The following is a 22,597-nucleotide window of genomic DNA, read 5'->3' as shown; positions in this document are numbered from 1 at the left end:
TTACTTTTTGCTTTCAGTTCTCACTTTGCAAACAATCTATAAGGGATTGACAACCCCTTCATAGCATTGGGTGCAAGCTCTTTGTGTTTGTGCAGGTACTTGTGACTTGACGCGATCCTCCTACTGGATTGATACCTTGGTTCTCAAACTGAGGCAAATACTTACCGCCGCTGTGCTACATCACCCTTTCTACTTCAAGGGAACACCAACGCAAGGCTCCAAGGCCGCGGGGAAATCCTTTGCATATTTGCCAAGGAAGTCCCTATAGGCGTAGCCCGTAGCAGAAGGATTTCTGGCGCCGTTGCCAGGAAAGGTCTGTTGTTGTCGTAGCAAGGATTTCTCAAGTATAATCATGAAGAACTCCATATCTGAAAAGCAGCAGAAGAGACCAATTACTACCCTTTACAACATTGTTAATACTCACTTCTCCTACTCCCATTGCCTTGCCAAATGCAAAAAAAAAATTAAATGGGTGTGAGACATAGCCTAATGGAGAGGAAGAACAGACAGAGCGTACAGGCATCGTCGTAGTCCTGGTAGCGCCTCCAACACATAGTCGTGTCAAACACCTTCATGGCGAACGTGGCGTTGTTGTCGTACCTAAAGACAAGGAAGTACCCGTGCCGCACGTCATAGGCATGGACGAACTGCTTCCAGCCACGATCTAGGTACATGCTTCCATCGGTGTCGAACACCACCTCCACGTCCCACAGCTTGCGAAGCCCGTTGCCGGCCTGCCTCAGCTTCATGTTCTGGGGCCGATGGCCATCCAGCATCTTCACATAATTGTCTGGCAGCACCTGCCTGCTAGAGGATTTCTTAAGTATAATCGTGAAGAACTCCATCTCTGAAAAGCAGCTGAAGAGGCCAATTACTACCCTTTACAACATTGTCATACAACATTTACAACAACATGATCATGAGTATTAGGTAGGACGTTTCTGCATAGTGCTCTCCAATTTTAGCATTCCAAGTATGAGTACTTTTCCAATTTGAGCATTCAATAAGCAAAACTAAATCGTAAAATAAAGTAGTATTCGAAGTAGCATGCATTCAATTATAAGCAAAACTACATCATCTCTTGTCATACATATAGCATCACTAATACAGCTGGAACCGTAGCGCCCGACGGATATCGTCGCGGGCGGTGGACACCCAAAGAGAAGGAACCATCACAGGATCATAGCTCCAGTGAGATCCCTAAAGAACCTGCCAGGTATTGTCGAACCTGCCCTCCAACGCAACCATGCAGCAACGGACGTGCTCGTCCTTCTCGCTCACACGGTGACGTACCACCTCCGCGGTGTCCGGAAGCCTCGGCACCGTCACTGGCCCACGCGACTGCCACCAAACAAGGATCGGGTCAACAACGGGCTGGCTCCTCACCAACCTACGCCCCTCAGAAGGTAGCACCTCCCCATACCAGCTGGGCGGAGCCCAGTCCCGGACAGGGCCCCTCTGATCAAGCAGGTGTCCTCCGCCGAGTCGACGACGAGGATGCGGGATATGCATTGTAAAATGAACTAAAAAAATAAACTAGTTCTATTAATTTTCTTGCTAAAAATAAACTACTTATATCAGCGTGCTTCCAAACATAAATAACAAATTACCACATCACCACATTTTAAAATACGGGATAGGCATATTATATCATCGTAAAATGAACTAAAAAAATAAACTAGTTCTATGCGGGATAGGCATATTATATAGGCATATGGTAGTAGGACTACCACATCACCACATTTTAAAATACGTGATTTTGAAACATGGACATAGTCTTTTATGATAAAACCTTGGACAATCCTTCTTATATCAGTGTGCTTCTAAAATTAAATAACAAATGTATCTCAGTGCAAATGTAATGAATTGTTTCACAATATAGGTGATGATGCTTACGGTGACTTATTAGTTAGGGTATGGCTATGAAAAGGGGTCCATCAGATCCACAAAACATATGGTTTCATCTTTGGGAGATTTTTTCATATATTTTTCAAACATATTGTGCCTTTAATACGCAATAACTATAGTCAAGAGTTCCAAGAATATGGTACATTAGCATTGCATTTCTAGTTTCCTAGAAACAAACATTGTATTGCTTGCTATCCATTCAAGAATAACCAGTTATAGACTAGTTGCTTAATCTAAGAAAATAGATAATCGAATGGTCGTAAATTTTTTCCATTGGGTAACAAGGAAATAAAATATATGAAGACTTCATTTTCTTATGTCGATGTGGAACTTCCAAGCCTTTTCTCGAATAAGATGGACACTTGAGAGGCTCATTTTAGTACAAATTTGTATCCAAAACTATGTATATATTTATTTGTATTTTTTTTATTATAATCAACAAATTGTTGTGTTACAAATCAAAAATTGAAAACAATAAATCAAAAAAAAAGAACAGAGCCGTGGCGGCAATGGCTCACATCAGGGGTGACAGTGTGGACGGCGAGGGCGACGGCGGTGGGGGCGGAGGGCGAGGGAGACGGTGACGGGCGACGGCTCGGGGCGGCGGAGGGCGAAGACAACAGCGGCGGGGGGCGGAGGGCGACGGTGTGGGCTTGGGGGGCGAAGGGCGACGGGCGACGGACGACGGCGACGAGGGCAGCCTAGCGGCGGCGTGGATGAGCTCGCGGCGTCGTCGGGCGGGGGGGCAATGGTGGCGATACCAATCTGAAAATTTCAAGTGTTGGTTTATATAGCAAAGGCCTTTGGTCCCGGTTGGTGCCACCAACCGGGACCAAACGCCTCTTTTCAGCAGCCCAAAGGGCGGGAAACAGAGACCTTTGGTCCCGGTTAGTGGCACCAACCGCGACTAAAGGGGGCATTAGTCTTGGTTGGAGCCACCAACCGGGACCAAAGGTCTCTTTTCAATAGCCCGAAGGGCGGGAAGGGGAGGCCTTTGGTCCCGGTTGGAGCCACAAACCGAGACTAAAGGCATGTGCCTGCCACCGTTGCGGTGCGGTTGGATGTTTAGTCCCACCTCGCCAAGCGAAGGGCTCCCGAACCTGTTTATAAGCTCCACCGCGGGTGCAACATCGAGCTCGAATTTAAAGACAAAATTTAACGTAAATTCAAAGTGCTAGTTAGCTTAACTGGCTAACTAGCACTTTGAATTTGGGTTGAATTTTCTCTATAAATTTTCACCTATTTTTTTTAATTTTTTTAATTTTTTTTAATTTTGTTTAATTTTTTTCATATTTTGCTTTATTTTTTTTCTTTTGTTTCTACTTACAACTAAATTTTTTGTTTTTTGGCACCAAGCGGGACCAAAGGCCGTGTGTTGGTTCGGTGCGGTGCTATGTTTAATTTTTTTCTAGTTTTTTTGCTTTATTTTTTGTTTGTTATTACTTATTTATTTTCTTTTATGATAATTCTTTTTGATATTAAAGTTTGTAACGAAATTCTAATTACTTATTTATTTTCTTTTATGATAATTATTTTTGCTATTAAAGTTTGTAACAAAATTCTAATTACTTATTTATTTTCTTTTATGATAATTCTTTTTGCTATTAAACTTTGTAACAAATTCTAATTACTTATTTATTTTCTTTTATGATAATTCTTTTAGTCCGAACTTCTTGTTTTATTAAAGTTTATTTTATTTTATTTGGTTTCTACTTACATCATTAATTTTCATCCCTTTTTGACTTCATATGTTATTTTTCATGCATTTACTGATTATTTTGAGCTATAAGACCCTGAAATTGAAAAGCATTTCAAATGAACTCTGAAAAGGTTGGAATTTGGCATGGTATCATCATTTCATCCACGTAGCATATGCAAGAAAGTTGAGAGGGTTACGGCAAACACTGGATGCACTTCGTGTACAAAACGGACAATCTCTTTCGAAGTATCAGGATTTCATACGGAAACTTGTCTGTTACAACAGGAATTTCAAATGAACTACGAAAAGGTTGAAAGTTGGCATGTTATCATCATAATAGTTGTGGAGAAAGTCTTCACTTTTTCTTCGCTTGTGTCCTTTCTTTATTGTGCCGTAACCATGGATAATCTTCATCATTAATCAGGATGCTTGGGTCAGCCTTGACTTTGAAGGGAGGAATTTCATGAAACCTTTCATAATCTTCGGACATGTCTGTCTTGCCCTCCACTCCCAAGATGTCCCTTTTTCCTGAAAGAACTATGTGGCGCTTTGGCTCATCGTATGATGTATTCGATTCCTTATCTTTTATTTTTCTCGGTTTGGTAGACATGTCCTTCACATAGATAACCTGTGCGACATCATTGGCTAGGACGAACGGTTCGTCAGTGTACCCAAGATTGTGCAGATCCACTGTTGTCATTCCGTACTATGGGTCTACCTGTACCCTGCCTCCTGACAGATTGATCCATTTGCACTTAAACAAAGGGACCTTAAAATCATGTCCGTATTCGAGTTCCCATATGTCCACTATGTAACCAAAATATGTGTCTATTCCCCTCTCGGTTGCTGCATCAAAGCGGACACCGCTGTTTTGGTTGGTGCTCTTTTGATCTTGGGAGATCGTGTAAAATGTATTCCCATTTATCTCGTATCCTTTGTAAGTCAATACAGTTGAAGATGGTCCCCTGGACAACGAGTACAGCTTAGCACAAACAGTGTTCTCACCTCTGAGACGTGTTTCCAACGAACTGCTGAAAGTCCTAATGTGTTCACTTGTAATCCAGTCGTCGCACCGCTCCGGGTGTTTGGAGTGACACTTTCTTGTGTTCATTGACATACGGTGTCAGCAAGGTAGAGTTCATTAGTACTGTGTAGTGTGCTTGAGACCAAGAATATCCGTCCCTGCATATTATTGAGTTCCCTCCAAGCATGCCTTTTCCAGTCAGTCTCCCCTCATACCGCGATTCAGGAAGACCTATCTTCTTAAGGCCAGGAATGAAGTCAACACAAAACCCAGTGACATCCTCTGTTTGATGGCCCATGGAGATGCTTCCTTCTGGCCTAGGGCGGTTACGGACATATTTCTTTAGGACTCTAATGAACCTCTCAAAGGGGTACATATTGTGTAGAAATACGGGGCCCAGAATGACAATCTCGTCAACTAGATGAACTAGGACGTGCGTCATGATATTGAAGAAGGATGGTGGGAACTCCAGCTCGAAACTGACAAGACATTGCACCACATCATTCCTTAGCCTTAGCATCACAACAGCTCGATCACCTTCTGAGAGATTGCATTGAGGAATGCACATAGCATCACAATGGCTAATCGGATGTTTTCCAGTAGAAGCCCCCTCAATGCAACCGGAAGCAGTTGCATCATAATCACGTGGCAGTCATGAGACTTTAGGTTCTGGAACTTTTTCTCTACCATATTTATTATTCCCTTTATATTCGACAAGAAGCGAGTCGGGACCTTCATACTAAGAAGGCATTCAAAGAAGATTTCCTTCTCTTCTTTGGTAAGAGCGTAGCTGGCAGGACCTTCATACTGCTTTGTAGGCATGCCGTCTTTTTCATGCAAACGTTGCAGGACCTCCCATGCCTTAGTTGTATCTTTTGTCTTCCCATACACACCCAAGAAGCCTAGCAGGTTCACGCAAAGGTTCTTCATGACGTGCATCACATCGATCGAAGAGCGGACCTCTAGGTCTTTCCAGTAGGTAGGTCCCAAAATATAGATTTCTTCTTCCACATGGGTGTGTGTCCCGCAACGTCACTCCGAACAGATAGTCCGACGGGACCCTTTCAGAAGATTACTTTTAAATCATTGACCATAGCAAGTACGTGATCACCGTTACGCATGGTGGGCTTCTTTCGGTGATCTGCCTCGCCTTTGAAATGCTTGCCTTTCTTTCGACATTGATGGTTGGTCGGAAGAAATCGACGATGGCCCAGGTACACATTCTTCCTGCATTTGTCCAGGTATATACTTTCAGTGTCACCAAAACAGTGTGTGCATGCGTGGTATCCCTTATTTGTCTGTCCTGAAAGGTTACTGAGAGCGGGCCAATCGTTGATGGTTACAAACAGCAACGCGTGCAGGTCAAATTCCTCCTGTCTGTGCTCATCCCAAACACGTACATTGTTTCCATTCCACAGTTGTAAAAGTTCTTCAAATAATGGCCTTAGGTACACATCAATGTCGTTGCGGGGTTGCTTAGGGCCTTGGATGAGAACTGGCATCATAATGAACTTCCGCTTCATGCACATCCAAGAAGGAAGGTTATACATACATAGAGTCACGGGCCAGGTGTTGTGATTGTTGCTCTACTCCCCGAAAGGATTAATGCCATCCGCGCTTAAACAAAACCATACGTTCCTTGGGTCACGTGCAAACTCAGCCCAGTACTCTCTCTCGATTTTTCTGAACAGTCGTTTCAACCGTGGTATTATAGGAGCATACCACATCACCTTCGCAGGAACCCTCTTCCTACGGGGCTCGCTGTCAACATCACCAGGGTCATCTCGTCTGATCTTATACCGCTATGCACCGCATACCGAGCATGCGTTCAAATCCTTGTATGCACCGCGGTATAGGATGCAGTCATTAGGGCATGCATGTATCTTGTGCACCTCCAATCCTAGAGGGCATACGACCTTCTTTGTTGCGTACGTACTGTCGGGCAATTCGTTATCCTTTGGAAGCTTCTTCTTCAATATTTTCAGTAGCTTCTCAAATCCTTTGTCAGGCACAGCATTCTCTGCCTTCCACTGTAGCAATTCGTGTACGGTACCCAGCTTTGTGTTCCCATCTTCGCAATTGGGGTACAACCCTTTTTTGTGATCGTCTAACATGCGATCGAACTTCAGCTTCTCCTTTTGACTTTCGCATTGCGTCTTTGCATCGTCAAAGACCCGGCGGACATCATCATCATCGGGCACATTGTCTGGTTCCTGTTGATCTTCAGTAGCTTCCCCCGTTGCAGCATCATCGGGCACATCGTCTGGTTCTTCTTGATCTTCAGCAGCTCCCCCCGTTGCAGCATCACGGTATTCAGGGGCACATAGTTTTCATCTTCCTCTTCTTCTTCGCCGTCTTCCATCATAACCCCTATTTCTCCGTGCCTCGTCCAAACATTATAGTGTAGCATGAAACCCTTGTAAATCAGGTGGGTGTGAAGGATTTTCCGGTCAGAGTAAGACTTCGTATTCCCACATGTAGGGCATGGACAACACATAAAACCATTCTTCTTGTTTGCCTCAGCCACTTCGAGAAAATTATGCATGCCCTTAATGTACTCAGAGGTGTGTATGTCACCATACATCCATTGCCGGTTCATCTGCGTGCATTATATATAATTATGTGTGTCAAAAGTAATAAAATCAGACAAGTATCTATCTAAAGTAAGAAAATCAGAAAGAAGATAAGAACAACAGGCTCACCACGGTGGTGCCGGTGACGAGATCGATGCGGGCGATCAACAGCGGTGAAAACAGGGACGGGGCATGATGGACCGCTAAATATAGACAAATCTCGGGAAAAATGGAGCTCCGAGGTCGAGCTTCGAGAGGAGAAAGCTTAACTAGTGTGGCTCAGGCATTTCATCGAACACCTCACGTGCATAGGAGGTGAGCTAGAGCACCCAAATGCCCTCCCCTCGCCGGCCAGAAAAAACAGAGTGCTCTGCCGCGGCGATAGGTATATATAGGCAAATTATTTGTCCCGATTCGTGGCATAAACTGGGACTAACGCCCCCCTTCTATACCGGTTCAAGGCACGAACTGGTACCAATGGATGTGGGCCAGGAGCTAAGCCCATTGGTCCTGGTTCGTGCCTAGAACTGGGACAAATCGGTCCAGACGAACCGGGACAAATCGGTCCAGACGAACCGGGACCAATGCCCACGAGGCCCCGGCCGGCCCCCTGGGCTCATGAACCGGGACTAATGCCCCCCATGGGTCCCGGTTCGTGAAGAACCGGGACTAATGGGTTGTCCAGGCCCGAACCAAAGCCATGTTTTCTACTAGTGAAACTTAACAACATATGTTCTTTGTCATCAAGCAACTTCAATGCATCACCAAGTGTAAGTAAGAGCTGCATATACTCAAATATCATATAATCTTCTATGATTTCTTATACTAAAAGCATATTTTTAGAACAAATAACATCCATCGAACAGAGAGAAAGATAGGAGCTTAGAGTTTTGCCTCCCAACATACTTATCATAAAGATAATTGTCAACAATAATGAATCATGATCAAATATATGTGAGTGGATACATATGTTTGGATCTTTCCCCACCACATAGTGCTTTCTATCGTGGTTTTGTCATGGAAGATGAACTCATGAAAGGACTTAGTGGTGAAGCCATCGCAACTATGTGGCGACTCAAAGAGGTTGATCCGGAACGGGAGACGAGTTTACCCAGGTTTGGCCCCTCAGATTAAGGTAAAAGCCTACGTCCTGCTATGTATATATTGCTGTGGAAATCGATTACAAGGGGTGCGGATTCGCCTGACCTAGCTCTCGATCGATGTTAACTTAATCCTACCAGCCCTAGAGACTCGCCTTTATATACAGGTCGAGGCTCTAGGTTTTACAAGAGTCCGGGTCGCGTTACAATTCGTGACCCGATATGTCTCTAACTCGCCTTGCCCCTTAAGAAAGGAAACTCCTGGCGACCCTTCTCTAGCATGGGCCGTGAGTCGCCGTCTTCTTGTCTTGGGCCATACCCGGCTATTGTTGTAAATGCCTTGTGCCTTCTTCTTCCTAACCCAGGGCCGGTCTTGAGTATGAAATGTTGAGCCGCTATTATCTTGACCCGGACCCCTAGGGTGGGTCTCATGGTGGGATAATATCCCCAAAACTTTCCAACTAATAGACTGAGGTTAACATAAGAAGTTGACTCAACATAAAAAGTAAGTAGCATGAAAGCAAATAGATTGTCCATTCGCACAGGGAAGCATGGATTTGGAGTCTTCTACCTCGAGCTGTTGAGTCTGCGACGCGACGTCGTTGCACCTCCACAGACGAGCACTCCGGTATGAGGGTTCCATTTCCGCACATATTCTGCTTCGAGTTGACAACTCCTTCCGCCTCCATTGACGCCATCAGGTAACATTTCATTCCCCGCAATAGATCTGCTTTAGGTTATACAACCTAGCTCACCGGAGTTCTTAGGGTTAGTCTCGCCACCATTAAAGATGCAGATCTCTTCAACCTCTTTAGCAAGAACACCCTCCTTTGATAGGTTGTGGGATGGAGATGAATCTAATCTCGCATAGATTTCACGGGTATTTTGGCGAGAACCTCGTGTACATTAGTTGTTACTGCCCCCATTTTAATGTCATCTGGAGCCATTAAATTTTCTTTTTACATAGCGTTTGTAGATCCATCTTTCTATATGTTTGGGTAGAAAACTGTTTATCCAACACTTAGCACAATCCAACATCTCCCTTGTGAACCCGTGTTATTCTCTCACAAGCCGGCTTAAACATTTTGTAACTCGCCATATTCGTGAGCCGCCTTGTATTCAGGAGACTCAAGTATTATGAGCTTCTTTATTTCCTATTTCTTCAATTCCTCACTTCTCCCAACGATTTTCATTTGCTAAAATAACCCGCCAATCATGCTTATGCAGCTTGCTTCTTCCTGAATCTGTGAGTCATGTCGAGACCATCAAAATGTGACTGGTTACCCTCAGAAATTAGTGATGGTGCCTTGCAACGACTCGTGTCGGTAGGGACCTTGTCTCCTAAGGAGATAAATGGATGGAGAGCCGCTGCTAGAGAGGCGCGACCTCAACCTGTTGAAGGAGAGGTCGTGCTTTTCGCTGATCACTTATAGCGAGGCTTCTCTCCTCCTGGCTCAAAATTCTTTCGGGATGCTCTCAGCTTTTACAACCTTCACCCCCAAGATCTAGGTCCCAATTCAATCAGTAACTTATGTCAGTTTCAAGTCTTTTGTGAGGCATACCTTGGAATAGAACCCACCGTTGCCTTATTTAGGGAGTTCTTCTACTTAACCGCCGGACAGAATGGGCTGACGGCCCCAACTTAGAACTCGGTGGAGTCACAATCGAGAGGCGGCGTGAGCTCGGCTTTCCTGCGTCCACCTTACCCAGTCATCCCAAAGGCTGGGGAAAAACCTGCTTCTATTGCAAATATGCCATGTCGTCTCAAGAAAATCCTCAGTTGGGTTTCACAGAAGAGTGTCTTACGATGGACTTTCAGCTCCCTGACACACTGACTCCAGAGGAACAAGCCGCCCACACCTTTGTTTGGGCAAAACTAAGAGCTCTGAATGCCAACGGCTTGACCGGAGTTGACTTAATCCGATGCTGGGTGGAATGGCGTATTATGCCCTTAAGCTGCTGAGATGGACTGATGTGTCATTACAACGACGACTTGAATAATGCTCAATGCTTCACCAACGTAATGCTCGACACTGAAGAAATTAATAGCCTTGTGAAGAAATTATATGGTGAGTCCAAAGAAACATGTTCCAAAATCTGTTTGAAACCATTTTGCGTCATGAATCCGGCTCCTGAGGTAAATAAATCCAAACATCACCCGCCTTATTTGGTATTCCCCTTGTTCTTTGTAGGAGTAACTTCCCATGTTGTAGAAAAACGCGCCCTTCCGGAAGCGTAGGCCAGTAAAGCCGCCTGTAAAAAGGGTCAAGACTCTTCCGAAGAAGAAGAAGAAAGCCAAGACAGGTGCAAGCGAGTCATCCATTGTGGGTGAGTCACAAAATATTGAGGAATTGTGTGAGGTATCTAGACTGTCCCTTTGTTGTGTCACATGTTATTCTAATCACTTAGTTTATTCTCACGGACATGATGTGGAAAGTGACGCTGAAGATGCTGACGTAATTTCAATATCTTCTGAATCAAATATTTCCTTGGAAAGACCTCAAAGGCGGGTTTGTAGGAAAGTCCCTATGAATCATCCAGGTGCTCATTTGGATCCTAACTTCCTTTTTAAGAAGGCTCTATATACTCCAAAATGCCACACCCATAGCTCCTCAGGTGATCTTATGGCGGGTTTGCCTGAGAAAACATCCGGCAGCAAACGCCGCACTGAGGTACCTTATTTTTCCTTGTCAAATATAATGTCAATTTTGTCAAGCTCAGCAAATATTTCCACTGTAATACGTGTCTCCTCCTCGATCTGGCGATTCAGCATCCTCAAAATTGCCACCCCTTGTTCGTCTCGCAGGGTATGTTACTATTTTTTCATCACCACTTACTTCAATATTTCACACGCCATTCACATGTAATTATATATACCTTAACCTTTCATTTTTCAGAGCTCAAGCGAAGAAACGGAAAACCGGCGGGTCAGCTCCAAACATTGAAACGCCTGAAGTGGAAGAGACATATGGCTCTATCCATGACACTCCGGCTGAACCAGCAGAAACTTCTACTGAACCTCCAGAAAGAACCACCTTGGATAATATCCCTGATATTCAAGCCAATCCACCAAAAGCTGATGGTGTGAACATGGATCCGACTCAGAAAGAAAATCTCAACCTGCCAAGCCCCTCGAAGTCATCAAAAGATGCCATGTTCAAAGAAGATGTTGTTCTCATTACTGGGACAGGTCACACGACGCCCGTCTATAATGTTTTGGCTAAGCATATTGCCGGGGACACCTCGACCAAGATAGCCAAGGGGAAAGCTGCACTTGAGCTTCCCAATATTGAGAAGCTGAACTTTGAAGAGCTGCATGCGGGATATCTAAACCGCCTTTCCATGAGCCAAGACCTTGTAACTGGCCTAGTAACATGATGAAGAAAAGATACGAGGTATGGTGTTGTGTCATAAATTACCCCATATATCCCTCTATAGCCCCCAAGGGCTGGGTCATCTTCCTGAAGATGAGCCGGGTCTTGTGTAATAATTTTGAGAACTTAAACCTGTAGCCCCCAAGGGCCGGGTCATCTTCTTGAAGATGAGCCGGGTCTTGTTTAATAATCTTGAAAATTTTATCTTGTATCCCCCAAGGGCCGGGTCGTCTTCTTGAATACGAGCCACGTCTTGTTTAATAATCTTGAAATTTTCAACCCGTAGCCCCCAAGGGTCGAGCCGTCTTCTTGAAGATGAGTTGTGCCTTCTTTAATAATCTTGAAAACGTCAACCTGTAGCCCCATGGGCCAGGTCATCTTCTTGAAGATGAGTAGGGTCTTGTTTAATAACTTTAAGAAAACAAGTACATTAGCCCCTAAGTGTCAAGTGTATTGCTTGCAATCTTCTTGAGAATTGATGTCAATCTATCAATTACATCAAGTAGCAACAAGGTAACTGATCCACCCTGCTTGATTTTGCAGGAGACTATAAGTCAAGATGACGCATCCTTAAGTGGGATTAAAAAGAGTTTGGGACATCAACAGGATGCCAGAGCTGAAGCAAAAGAAGAAATTCGAGCCACTATGGCCCAACTCGAAAAAGCCAAGGTGAAACACCTCCCATACAAAGAGTCAACTGAAGCTGAGAAAGCGGCCCTAGTGAAACTTGCTGAAAATGTCGAGGGTCAACTGAATAAAGTGACAAAAAGAATTAACTAGTCTTCGTCGACACATCTCCAATATGACCAATGCTATGTTTGGTAAGTCCTTGAGATAGTGCCTATTATAATCATCGTAAAGGACACAAGGTGCCACGCGACTTATGTTTCATTTGCTCCTTGAAGGCCCTCGATCCGCCAACCTTCATGATGACTGTGTGCTGAAGCAAAAGGCGATATTCACCCTGACAGAGCAACTCTATGCTGGCAGCTTGCTCACGTCAAAGCTGTATGGGGTGAAAAAGACCCGGTGAAATATATCACGGACATGCTGAGGCGGCTTTCAACCATACGACAACATATATAGGAAATAAGGAAATCGTCTGCACGGAAAGGCGTGCTCACAGCCATGAGCCGATGCTTAGCCTATGCTCCAGAACTCAAGCTGGATGAAATAGTCGGCGGGTTCCCTGAGTACAAGTATGACGGCTCAGAGTTCACGCAAGAAGACTAGGCCCAGTGCATAAAGGTTGTTCGTCCTGCGGCAAGCCAGCTTGCTGAGAGTCCTGACCTGTCAAGGTATCAGGCGACCTATGATGATGACTATAAGCGTATGGTGATTCCCAGTTTTGCACCAATGGACTTGATTACTCAACATCGTAAGCATCGATTTGCCTCTGATGCTAACCCGTCAACCATTTTGACAGAGGAATCTGAATTTCATGCTTTAATCAATTGCACCTGGGATGTGGACAGCTTCCAGATCCAAGACCCCTAAAACTTGGCACTGGGTGACCCGGAGGCGGCTCAGATGTGGTGACCCTTGGAACTTCAACCTGAAGAAAAAGACTAAACCAGGAGGAAACTTGCCACCGGGTTAATATAGAAAACTTTTGGCCTTTACGAGCCATGTAATTTTCTTTCGAGTATTCTTAAACTACTATGTTTGCACAATACCTTTATGGATGTTGAAGCTTTTGGCATTACCTTTTAATACAAGTCGCCCTTCTAAGCTTTATTGCCTTTCAATTTGGATTTTCCCTTTATGAGAAAAAGGACTTCGTAGTCACCATGCTTTGCATGAGCCGGTAAGAATATTGAATCCTTGCCTAAAAAGGATAACACCATATAGGGTATTGAATTGTTATAAATAAGACGGCTCAATGAGTCACGACGGGTAGACGGGCTTGCAAGGCTCTAGTCGTACCCTAATAGGTTTTTGCAAAAACCTTTATGTTTTTAGACTCACTGATCAGGCTCAAGTCAAGCTTTAGTGAACGGGTTCAGTGAACCCATGGTTTGTCTATTTTCCATATGCTGGCTCTTGCAAGTACCTCAATGTTTTAACTTTGGAAGTTCAGGGTCCAATATTGGATTGACTAGCTAAGAGTACATGGGGTTTATGGGCGAGTCGAAAAACATACATTCCAGTATAACCATTGTAATGCGTTAATTTTTTGCTAGCCAAGTGGGTAGTAAAGGCGGGACTCAATGAGTTAGAAGCCCCCAAGTGACCTATGATCATGGAAAAACGGGCATAGGATAGCAGAAGACAATGCTATTACTGCTAAACGGTGCATCATGGCACTTAATCCTCTTTGGCTTATTAGTATCCATGTTTGAGCGATCACAATAGGGCGACTCGCTCTCTTTGATAATAATAGCGTCCATGTTTGGATGGTCTCCTTGGCGGCGACTCATCCTCGTGGGTGATTTATTTAATCAATAAAGACTCATGCTCGAAATATAGGCTGAAACGGCACACACCCAGAATTTTGCGGGCGCCGGCTTTATTGATTTGATGTAAAGAGTACAAATACCAAAATATGTACATGGATAACGAGCCAATGGCTCTAAGTGTAGTAAGGCCGCAGATGAGCAATGTTCCATGGGCGGGTTGTCTCTTCTTCCGAGGTTGGCTTGTGAGGACGTAGGTCAATCAAGTAATAAGAGTCATTGCAAAGGTTTCTACTCACAACAAAGGGTCCTTCCCATGGAGGCAAAAGCTTGTGCATACCAGTATGATCTTGAATCAGTCGAAGCACCAAGTCGCCCTCATGGAAGACCCGGATCTTGACCCGTTGAATGTGGTAACGACGCAAGTCTTGCTCGTAGATAGCCGATCGAGCTGCGGCTAAATCACGCTCCTCCTCGAGAGCATCCAAAGAATCTTGACGTGCTTTCTCATTATCGGCTTCTACGTATGTGGCGACTCTGGGAGAATCATGCCTTATATCACTTGGGAGAACCGCCTTAGCCCCATAGACGAGGAAAAAAAGAGTGTAACCAGTAGATTTGTTTGGTGTTGTCCTGATACTCCAAAGTACGGAAGGAAGCTCTTCGATCCAACAACTCGGAGTGTGCTGCAGAGGAACTATGAGCCGGGGCTTGATCCCACGCAAGATTTCCTGGTTAGCCTCTTTAGTGTGACCATTGGACTGTGGATGAGCTACTCCGAATACATCAAGACGGATGTGTTCTCGTTGACAAAACTCCTTCATTGCCCTTTAGACAAATTAGTACCATTATCAGTAATGATGCTATGGGGATAACCAAAATAGAAAATCATCTTTTTGAGGAACTTGACTGTCGTCTCTGCTTTGCAATTGCTAACCGGCTCTGCTTCAACCCACTTGGTAAACTTATCAACCGCCACCAAGAGATGGGTCTTTTTGTTGGAAGACATTTTAAACGGGCCAACCATATAAAGCACCCAAACTACAAAAGGCCATGTAATTGGGATCATGCGCAACTCCTGAGCCAGCATATGTGCTTGACGTCCATACTTCTGACATCCATCACATCGGCGCACTATATCCTCTGCATCGGCATGAGCCGTCAACCAGTAGAAACCATGAGGAAAAGCTTTTGACACCAAAGATCGTGACCCAGCATGATGTCCACAATCGCGAGCATGTATCTCATTGAGGATATCTCGCCATTCTTCCGGCAAAACACAGCGTTGAAAAACCCCACAAGTACTTCTCTTGTGCAACTCTCCTTTGTGTATAACCATGGACTTGCATCACTGCACGATTTTCCTAGCAAAAACTTCATCAGCTGGAAACTTGCCTCAAGCTAGATAAGCCATGTAAGGTACCGTCCAGTCAGGAATCGCCCGGAGAGCCGCCACTGATTGTGACTCCATGTCAGGAACCGCTATGTCTTCTTCAGAAAGCAACTTCACAGAAGGATTATGTAAGACATCCAAGAAAACTGCCATCAATATGATCAACTTGGTAGCCATGGAAATAACCCGCCACCTCAGTTATCGCACGCCTATAAGCCGCCATCAATGGATCTTTGGAATCCCAGGTTCCTGACACTTGCTGAGCCACCAAATCTGAGTCGCCTAAGCACCTGACCCGGCTCAAGTTCATCTCCTTAGTTATCCTCAGCCCATGGAGCAACACCTCGTACACAGCTGCATTGTTTGAGCAAGGAAACAAGAGTCGTAGAACATAGCAAAACTTGTCTCCTCTTGGGGATGATAACACCACTCCAGCTCATGAGGCTTCCAACTGCCTGGAGCCATCAAAATGAATTGTCCAATATGTGTCATCAAGCCTATCTTCCAGAATCTGCAACTCGGTTGAATCATTGATGAAGTCTACCAGAGCCTACGACTTGATAGCTGTGCGAGGCATATACTTCACATGATGAGGACTAAGCTCTATTGCCCATTTAGCAATCCGCCCAGTGGCTTCTCGGTTCTGTATAATGTCCTCAATTGGCACAGAACTAACTATAGTGATTGGGTGCTCCAGGAAGTAGTGCTTGAACTTCCGGCTTGCCATGAGAATCCCAAAGACCAGCTTCTGCCAATGCGGATATTGCTGTTTGGATAGGGTCAATACTTCACTCATGAAATACACTGGCCGATGAACCGGATATTCTTTGCCTTCTTCCTTGCATTCAACAACCACCGCCACACTCACAGCCTTAGAGTTAGCGGCACTGTACAAGAGCATTGGATCTTTGTCAGCCGGGGCTGCCAGCACGGGCGGCTCAGCAAGTTTCTTCTTAAGGGCCTCGAAGGCCTCATTAGTCGCATCGGTCCGCACGAAGTGATTTGTTTTCGTGAGCAACTGATAAAGAGGTATAGCCTTCTTACCAAGGCGACTTATGAAACGACTCAGTGCTGCAATACGACTTGCTATACGCTGGACCTAACGAATGTTGGTTGGCTTCCCAAGCAAAGTTATCGCCTTGATCTTTCCCGGGTTAGCTTCTATGTCACGCTCGGACACCAGGAATCCCATCAATTTTCCTGCAGGAACCCCAAACACACACTTGGTTGGGTTAAGCTTCATGTGATACACCCGGAGGTTGTCAAATGTCTCCTTGAGGTCGCCTAGAAGTGTCCCCTTTTTCTGTGACTTCACCACAATGTCATCGACATAAGCATGGACGTTACGTCCAATATGGTCGTGCAAACAATTCTGAATGCAACGCTGATAAGTTGCCCCGCGCTCTTAAGCCCAAAAGGCACCGAGACATAGCAAAAATCACCAAAGGGGGTGATAAAGGCCGTCTTCTCCTGATCCTCCTTGGCCATCTTGATCTGATGATAACCAGAGTACACATCCAGAAAGCACAAACGCTCACAACCCGCCGTAGAGTCAATGATTTGATCGATACGGGGAAGGGCAAAAGGATCCTTAGGACAAGCCTTGTTGAGGTTTGTATAGTCAATGCACATGCGAAAAGTGTCGTTCTTCTTGAGAACTAAGACTGGGTTAGCCGACCGCTCAGGGTGAAAAACCTCGAGGATGAACCAGGCAGCGAAGAGCCAGGCGACTTCTTCTCCAATTGCCTTATGCCTCTCCTCATTAAAACGGTGAAGGTATTGACAAACTGGCTTATCTTGGGATCCACATTGAGAATGTGCTCAGCGAATTCTCTCGGTACTCCAGGCATGTCACAAGGTTTCCGTGCAAAGATGTCCCGATTCTCATAGATGAATTCGATGAGCGCGCTTTCCTATTTGGCATCTAAGATGGTCCCAATAGTAAACTTCTTCGAAGAGTTGCCAGGGATGAAATCAACTTGCTTGGTATCATCTGTCGGTTTGAACTTAAGGGGTGGCTCAGAATCTATCGTTGTCTTCTTGAGCAGGCTCATATCAGCTGGGTCCACATTGGCCTTGTGGAACTTCAACTCTTCGACAGTGCATGCTGACTCAGCATATGCGGCATCTCCTTCTTCACACTCCTGAGCTATCTTTTGATCCCCATTGACCGTGATGGTGCCCTTGAGACCTGACATTTTAAGCTTAAGGTACACATAACAAGGACGAGCCATGAAGCGAGCATAAGCCGGCCGCCCGAACAAAGCATGATAAGGACTTTTAATTTTGACCACCTCAAACATCAATGACTCACTCCTGTAATTGGACTCATCACCAAAAGCCACATTCAACTTGATCTCCCCAACAGGATATGCCGACTTGCCTGGGACAATGTCGTGGAAAACCGTGGTTGAGGGCATCAAATCTTTCTCATCAAAGTTCATCCTTCAGAAGGTGTCATAGTGCAGGATGTTGATACTGCTACCTCCATCCATAAGAACCTTAGAGAGTGTGTATCCCCCAACCTGAGGCACCACCACCAATGCCAAGTCGCTAGGGTTATCAATCCGAGGCGGGTGGTCAACTCTACTCCACGTGACAGGCTGTTCAGACCAGTTTAAGTATCTTGGAACCACCGGCTCAGCCATATTGATGGTCCTCTGCTTTACCTTCTTATCCCTCTTACATGTACCAGTGGTGAAGACATGGTATTGCCCGCCATTCAACTTCTTAGGATTTCTCTGGAAACCGCCTTGGTTGTTTGGCTCCTGGAAACTTCCCTGGACATTATACTGTTGACTGCCTTGGCCAGATGACTGTCCACCATTATTATGTGAGCCGCCTCGCCCTTGAGGACCTGGATTAGGAAAGTCACTGAACGAGCCTCCTCGTGACCCGCCCGGGCCAAATTGACCCTGCCAGGCACCATTGTTACCTCCTTGGTGATCCTGGGATGCCTGGAGACGAAACTCCTGCATCACAAAATAGTTTTCCCAAGAGTGAGTACACGGGGCATCAGGATTACTATGCTTAGGGCAAGGTCCCTTGAGCAGCTCTTCATAATTGCATGGCTTCCTTCCGCTAAAGCCCCGGTCCCGAAAAATGCCCTCACTCATGTTCCGACGCTGGTTCCGGGGCCCGACATTGGTGTTAGCAACAAAATCAAACACGCCATCTTGTTGCCTTCTTTTTCCTTGACCTCCCTAGTTGTTATTGCGCCCAGGAGTCTGGAAGTGACCTTTAGCTCAGTCTCCCCTTTTAACTTCACTGGCCTTCTCGACATCTGAGCCGGCATTCTTCATGTCGTCCGACTCGGCATACCTAGTGAGGGTGTCCATCAGCTTGCCCATATCTTGCACCTTCGCTTGAGGCGGCCAATTTTCAACACCAAGGCTAAGAATGACAGTTCTTCTCCAGGATCAGCACGGCCTTAGCCACCGTAATGTCATCTGAAGAGTGGATGATCTCCGTGACCCGCCTTGTCCAATGATGAGTTGATTCATCCCCCCGCTGGACACAATGTTGTAGATCTACAATGGTCATCAGTCCCTTGCAGGTTCCTCGAAAGTTTTTGACGAAGTGCTCCTTGAGTTTCTCCCAAGTTTTAATGTAGTTGGGGGGTAGATTCTTCAACCACGTGCGAGCCGGCCCTTCCAACATCATGGTGAAATACTTGGCGCAGACTACTTCGCTAGCGTCAATCATGCCCATAGCCAGCTCATAGCTCTCAACCCACACCCTTGGCTCAAGATCGGGTGTATAGTTGGGTACCTTACAAGGGCACTTAAAGTCTCTGGGCATGCGCTCATTGCATAGAGAAAAAGATAGGCAGGGGACACTTAGATTCCTTCATACTTGCCCATTGTATCCAGGATCCAGCTGGGTATATGGTGGGACTGCCTCACCCGCCAATGTCGTCGCTGCTTCTGCTTCTGCCTACCGGGCGGCTCGAGCAGCATTGACAAGCGCCTGAGCATTTGATGCTGGCAGCTGTGGAGGATTGATCTGAGATTGGTGTCGACGGACATCGCTGGAAACCGCCGAAGGATCATCTAGGCGACTCTTCGTGTGGCTTGCCTGTGGCGTGGGGTTCAGCCGATCACGACTGTATGACAACTACGCCTGCTGGACTATTGTCGTTTTTAACATCTCAATTGCATTCCTTGCCTCCACTTCCAACGTGGTATCCCCACGAATAGGAAGAGACTCCAAATGGAGGGTCATAGCCAGCACATTATCCGCCGGGTTGGAGAAGTGACCTTGAGGCGTTTGGAAGTGTTGACCCGCATGTGGGTTCAATGGGGGTTGCATTGGCTGCTGGATAATCTCAACCTGCGGATCACCCTGGCGAGGTGGGTTATGGTCCGCGCCGGGTGTATGCGGGCTGCTGAACAAGCGAGCAGTGTTAAGGTTGGGCGGGACACGGCTCTGGCGTCTTCTCTGATAAACAGCTTTCGAGGCGGCTCACTCGCGTTCAAGTCGCCACGCCTCCACCTTCAAACGCTCCACCTCTTCGTCGATCTGAACCTGCTGATCCACCATCCGGGTCTTCTTCGCATCAATCTGGCATTGAATCTGAGCCATCTCTACACGAAGTTTGGCCAATTTAGCATTAACTTCCTCTTGGTTATCATCCGTCACGGCTACTGCCATGAGTTTTCATATATCAACCATCAAATCTGACATGGCCTCGGCTGGCATCTTCCCAGATCTGCTAGCCTCATTTGCGGTTGCCGCGTTTGGCTCGTTCTGAGCTGTCGCGGCTCCTGCCATATAGATGGCGACTTGGCAGGGCAGCTCTTGTGGCCCTTCAAAGATCACCGCCTCAGGGAAACCACCCAACCTTCTCTCGTTGAGAGGGCAGATCGAGTCAATATCTCCGATTGATGACTCACCATCAGAATTGACAGGGGTATATCCACTAGCTTCTGGCTCATCCGGGAGGCTAGCCCCCTGTGTGAAGCCAATGAAGACGCGACGTCGTCCAATTCGAGACATGGCGGGTTGGGCGAGCCGAGCCGGCTCGATGGTGTGGGTGCTGGTGTCCGGATCGAGAACCGGCGCTCTGATCTTGTTGATGAAGATGTGGATCTTGCTGAAGGGGACCCGATATCCTGATTCGATTCAACCGGCCTCAGGACCCCAGCTTGAATTTTTGATGTATCACTTTCCGCGGAGACTCTTGGTCATGAGGCCGATCGCGTAGCTCCCGAACCCTAGAAGGACTCCCTTTGATAACTCAACTCCATCGTGCGCTAGCCCCACGGTGGGTGCCAACTGTCGTGGTTTTTGCACGAGAGATGTCCTTGTGAAAGGACTTAGTGGTGAAGCCATTGCAACTATCTGGCGACTCAAAGGGGTTGATCGTGAACGGGAGACGAGTTTACCCAGGTTCGGCCCCTCAGATTGAGGTGAAATCCTACATCCTGCTATGTGTATATTATTGTGGAAATCGATTACAAGGGTTGCGGATTCGCCCGACCTAGCCCTCGATCGATGTTAACTTAATCCTACCAGCCCTAGAGACTCGCTTTATATACAGGTCGAGGCTCTAGGTTTTACAAGAGTCCGAGCCGTGTTACGATTCGTGACCTAATATGACTCTAACTCGCCTTGCCCCTTAAGCAAGGAAACCCCTGGTGACCCTTCTCCTGCATGGGTCGTGAGTCGCCCTCTTCTTGTCTTGGGCCATAGCTGGCTCTTGTTGTAAACGCCTTGTACCTTCTGGTTCCTAACTCAGGGCCCGTCTTGAGTATGAAATGTTGAGCCGCCATCGTCTTGACCCAGACTCCTAGTGCGGATCTCATGGCGGGGTAATATCCCTAACACTTTCCAACTAATAGACTGAGGTTGAAATAAGATGTTGACTCAACATAAGAAGTAAGTAACATGAAAGTAAATAGATTGTCCATTCGCATAGGGAAGCATGGATTTGCAGAGGTGCAAGAGCTCATTCTTTTAAAATAGAGATGAATATATAATTTTGGATGGTGTGTCTTTCATGTGAACAACAAGAAAAAGTTTTCAATGTATTCCATGCTAATCACATTATTGGCAGTTTCCAAACACAATTGAATTGAAATTTTACTCCGCTTCAACCATTCAATCACATTCCATGGCTAGCCATATCGAGAGGTGCCTTCCAAACAATCAACTTTCTAGGGGGAGTTCTTGTTTTTTTTGTATTATGCAGGACTAGGCATCCTTTTTACCATCCTATCTCATGCAATGACAAGTGAATAAACACTCGTTTGGAGAATAACTCGCTTAGTACGGAATACAATGACTGCCCTGTCATGGTTTCTATCACGACATATGTCCTCGTGATAGAACTTAGGTGTGAGTCCATCGCAACTATGTGGCGTCTTGAGAGGGGTTTGTCGAAATCGAGAGACGCGAGTTTACCCAGGTTCGGCCCCTCCGATGTAGGTACAAGCCTACGTCCTGCTTACGTTTCCTCGGTGAAGATGACGGTCTCGATTACAAGGGTGCGGAATCGCTACCTCTAATCTTGAGGGTATCTAACCTATCTATCTCTAATGACTTGAACTTATGAATCTATCTAACTTGTCCCTCTTGGGACGCCTTACCCCTCCTTATATAGGTGGAAGGGTTAAGTTTACATGTAGAGTGCTACTAGGACTAGGATTAAGACTAGTCTCTCTTGAATCCTAATCCGGGTCTTGCTTCCTCTGCGAGGGATTCTTTCCTCTTCTTGGGCCTTGATACGTCTCAAACGTATCTATAATTTTTGATGGTTTCATGTTGTTATCTTGTCAACTTTGGATGTTTTATGTACCTTTTATATCTTTTTTGGGACTAACTTATTAATTCAGTGCCAAGTGCTAGTTCCTGTTTTTTCTGTGTTTTTGGCTCTTTTTAGATCTGATTTTGGAACGGAGTCCAAACGAAATAAAATCCCCGAAATAAATTTTTCCAAAACAGAAGAAGATCGGGGGACTTGAGGGCCAAGGCAGGAGAGCCACAGGGGGGCCCACAAGCCCTGTAGCCGCCACCAGGGGGGCGGCGGCTACCAAGCTTGTGGCCCCCCTGGAGCTCCCCTGCCCTAGCTCTTTGGCCTATAAATTCCCTAAAATCCCAGAGCAAATCAGGGTGTCCTCGAGACCACT

The sequence above is a fragment of the Hordeum vulgare genome, chromosome 2H (assembly GCF_904849725.1).
Source record: "Hordeum vulgare subsp. vulgare chromosome 2H, MorexV3_pseudomolecules_assembly, whole genome shotgun sequence".
Taxonomy (NCBI): domain Eukaryota; kingdom Viridiplantae; phylum Streptophyta; class Magnoliopsida; order Poales; family Poaceae; genus Hordeum; species Hordeum vulgare.
The sequence above is the reverse complement of the archived record's forward strand: the minus strand, read 5'-3'. Positions refer to the sequence as shown.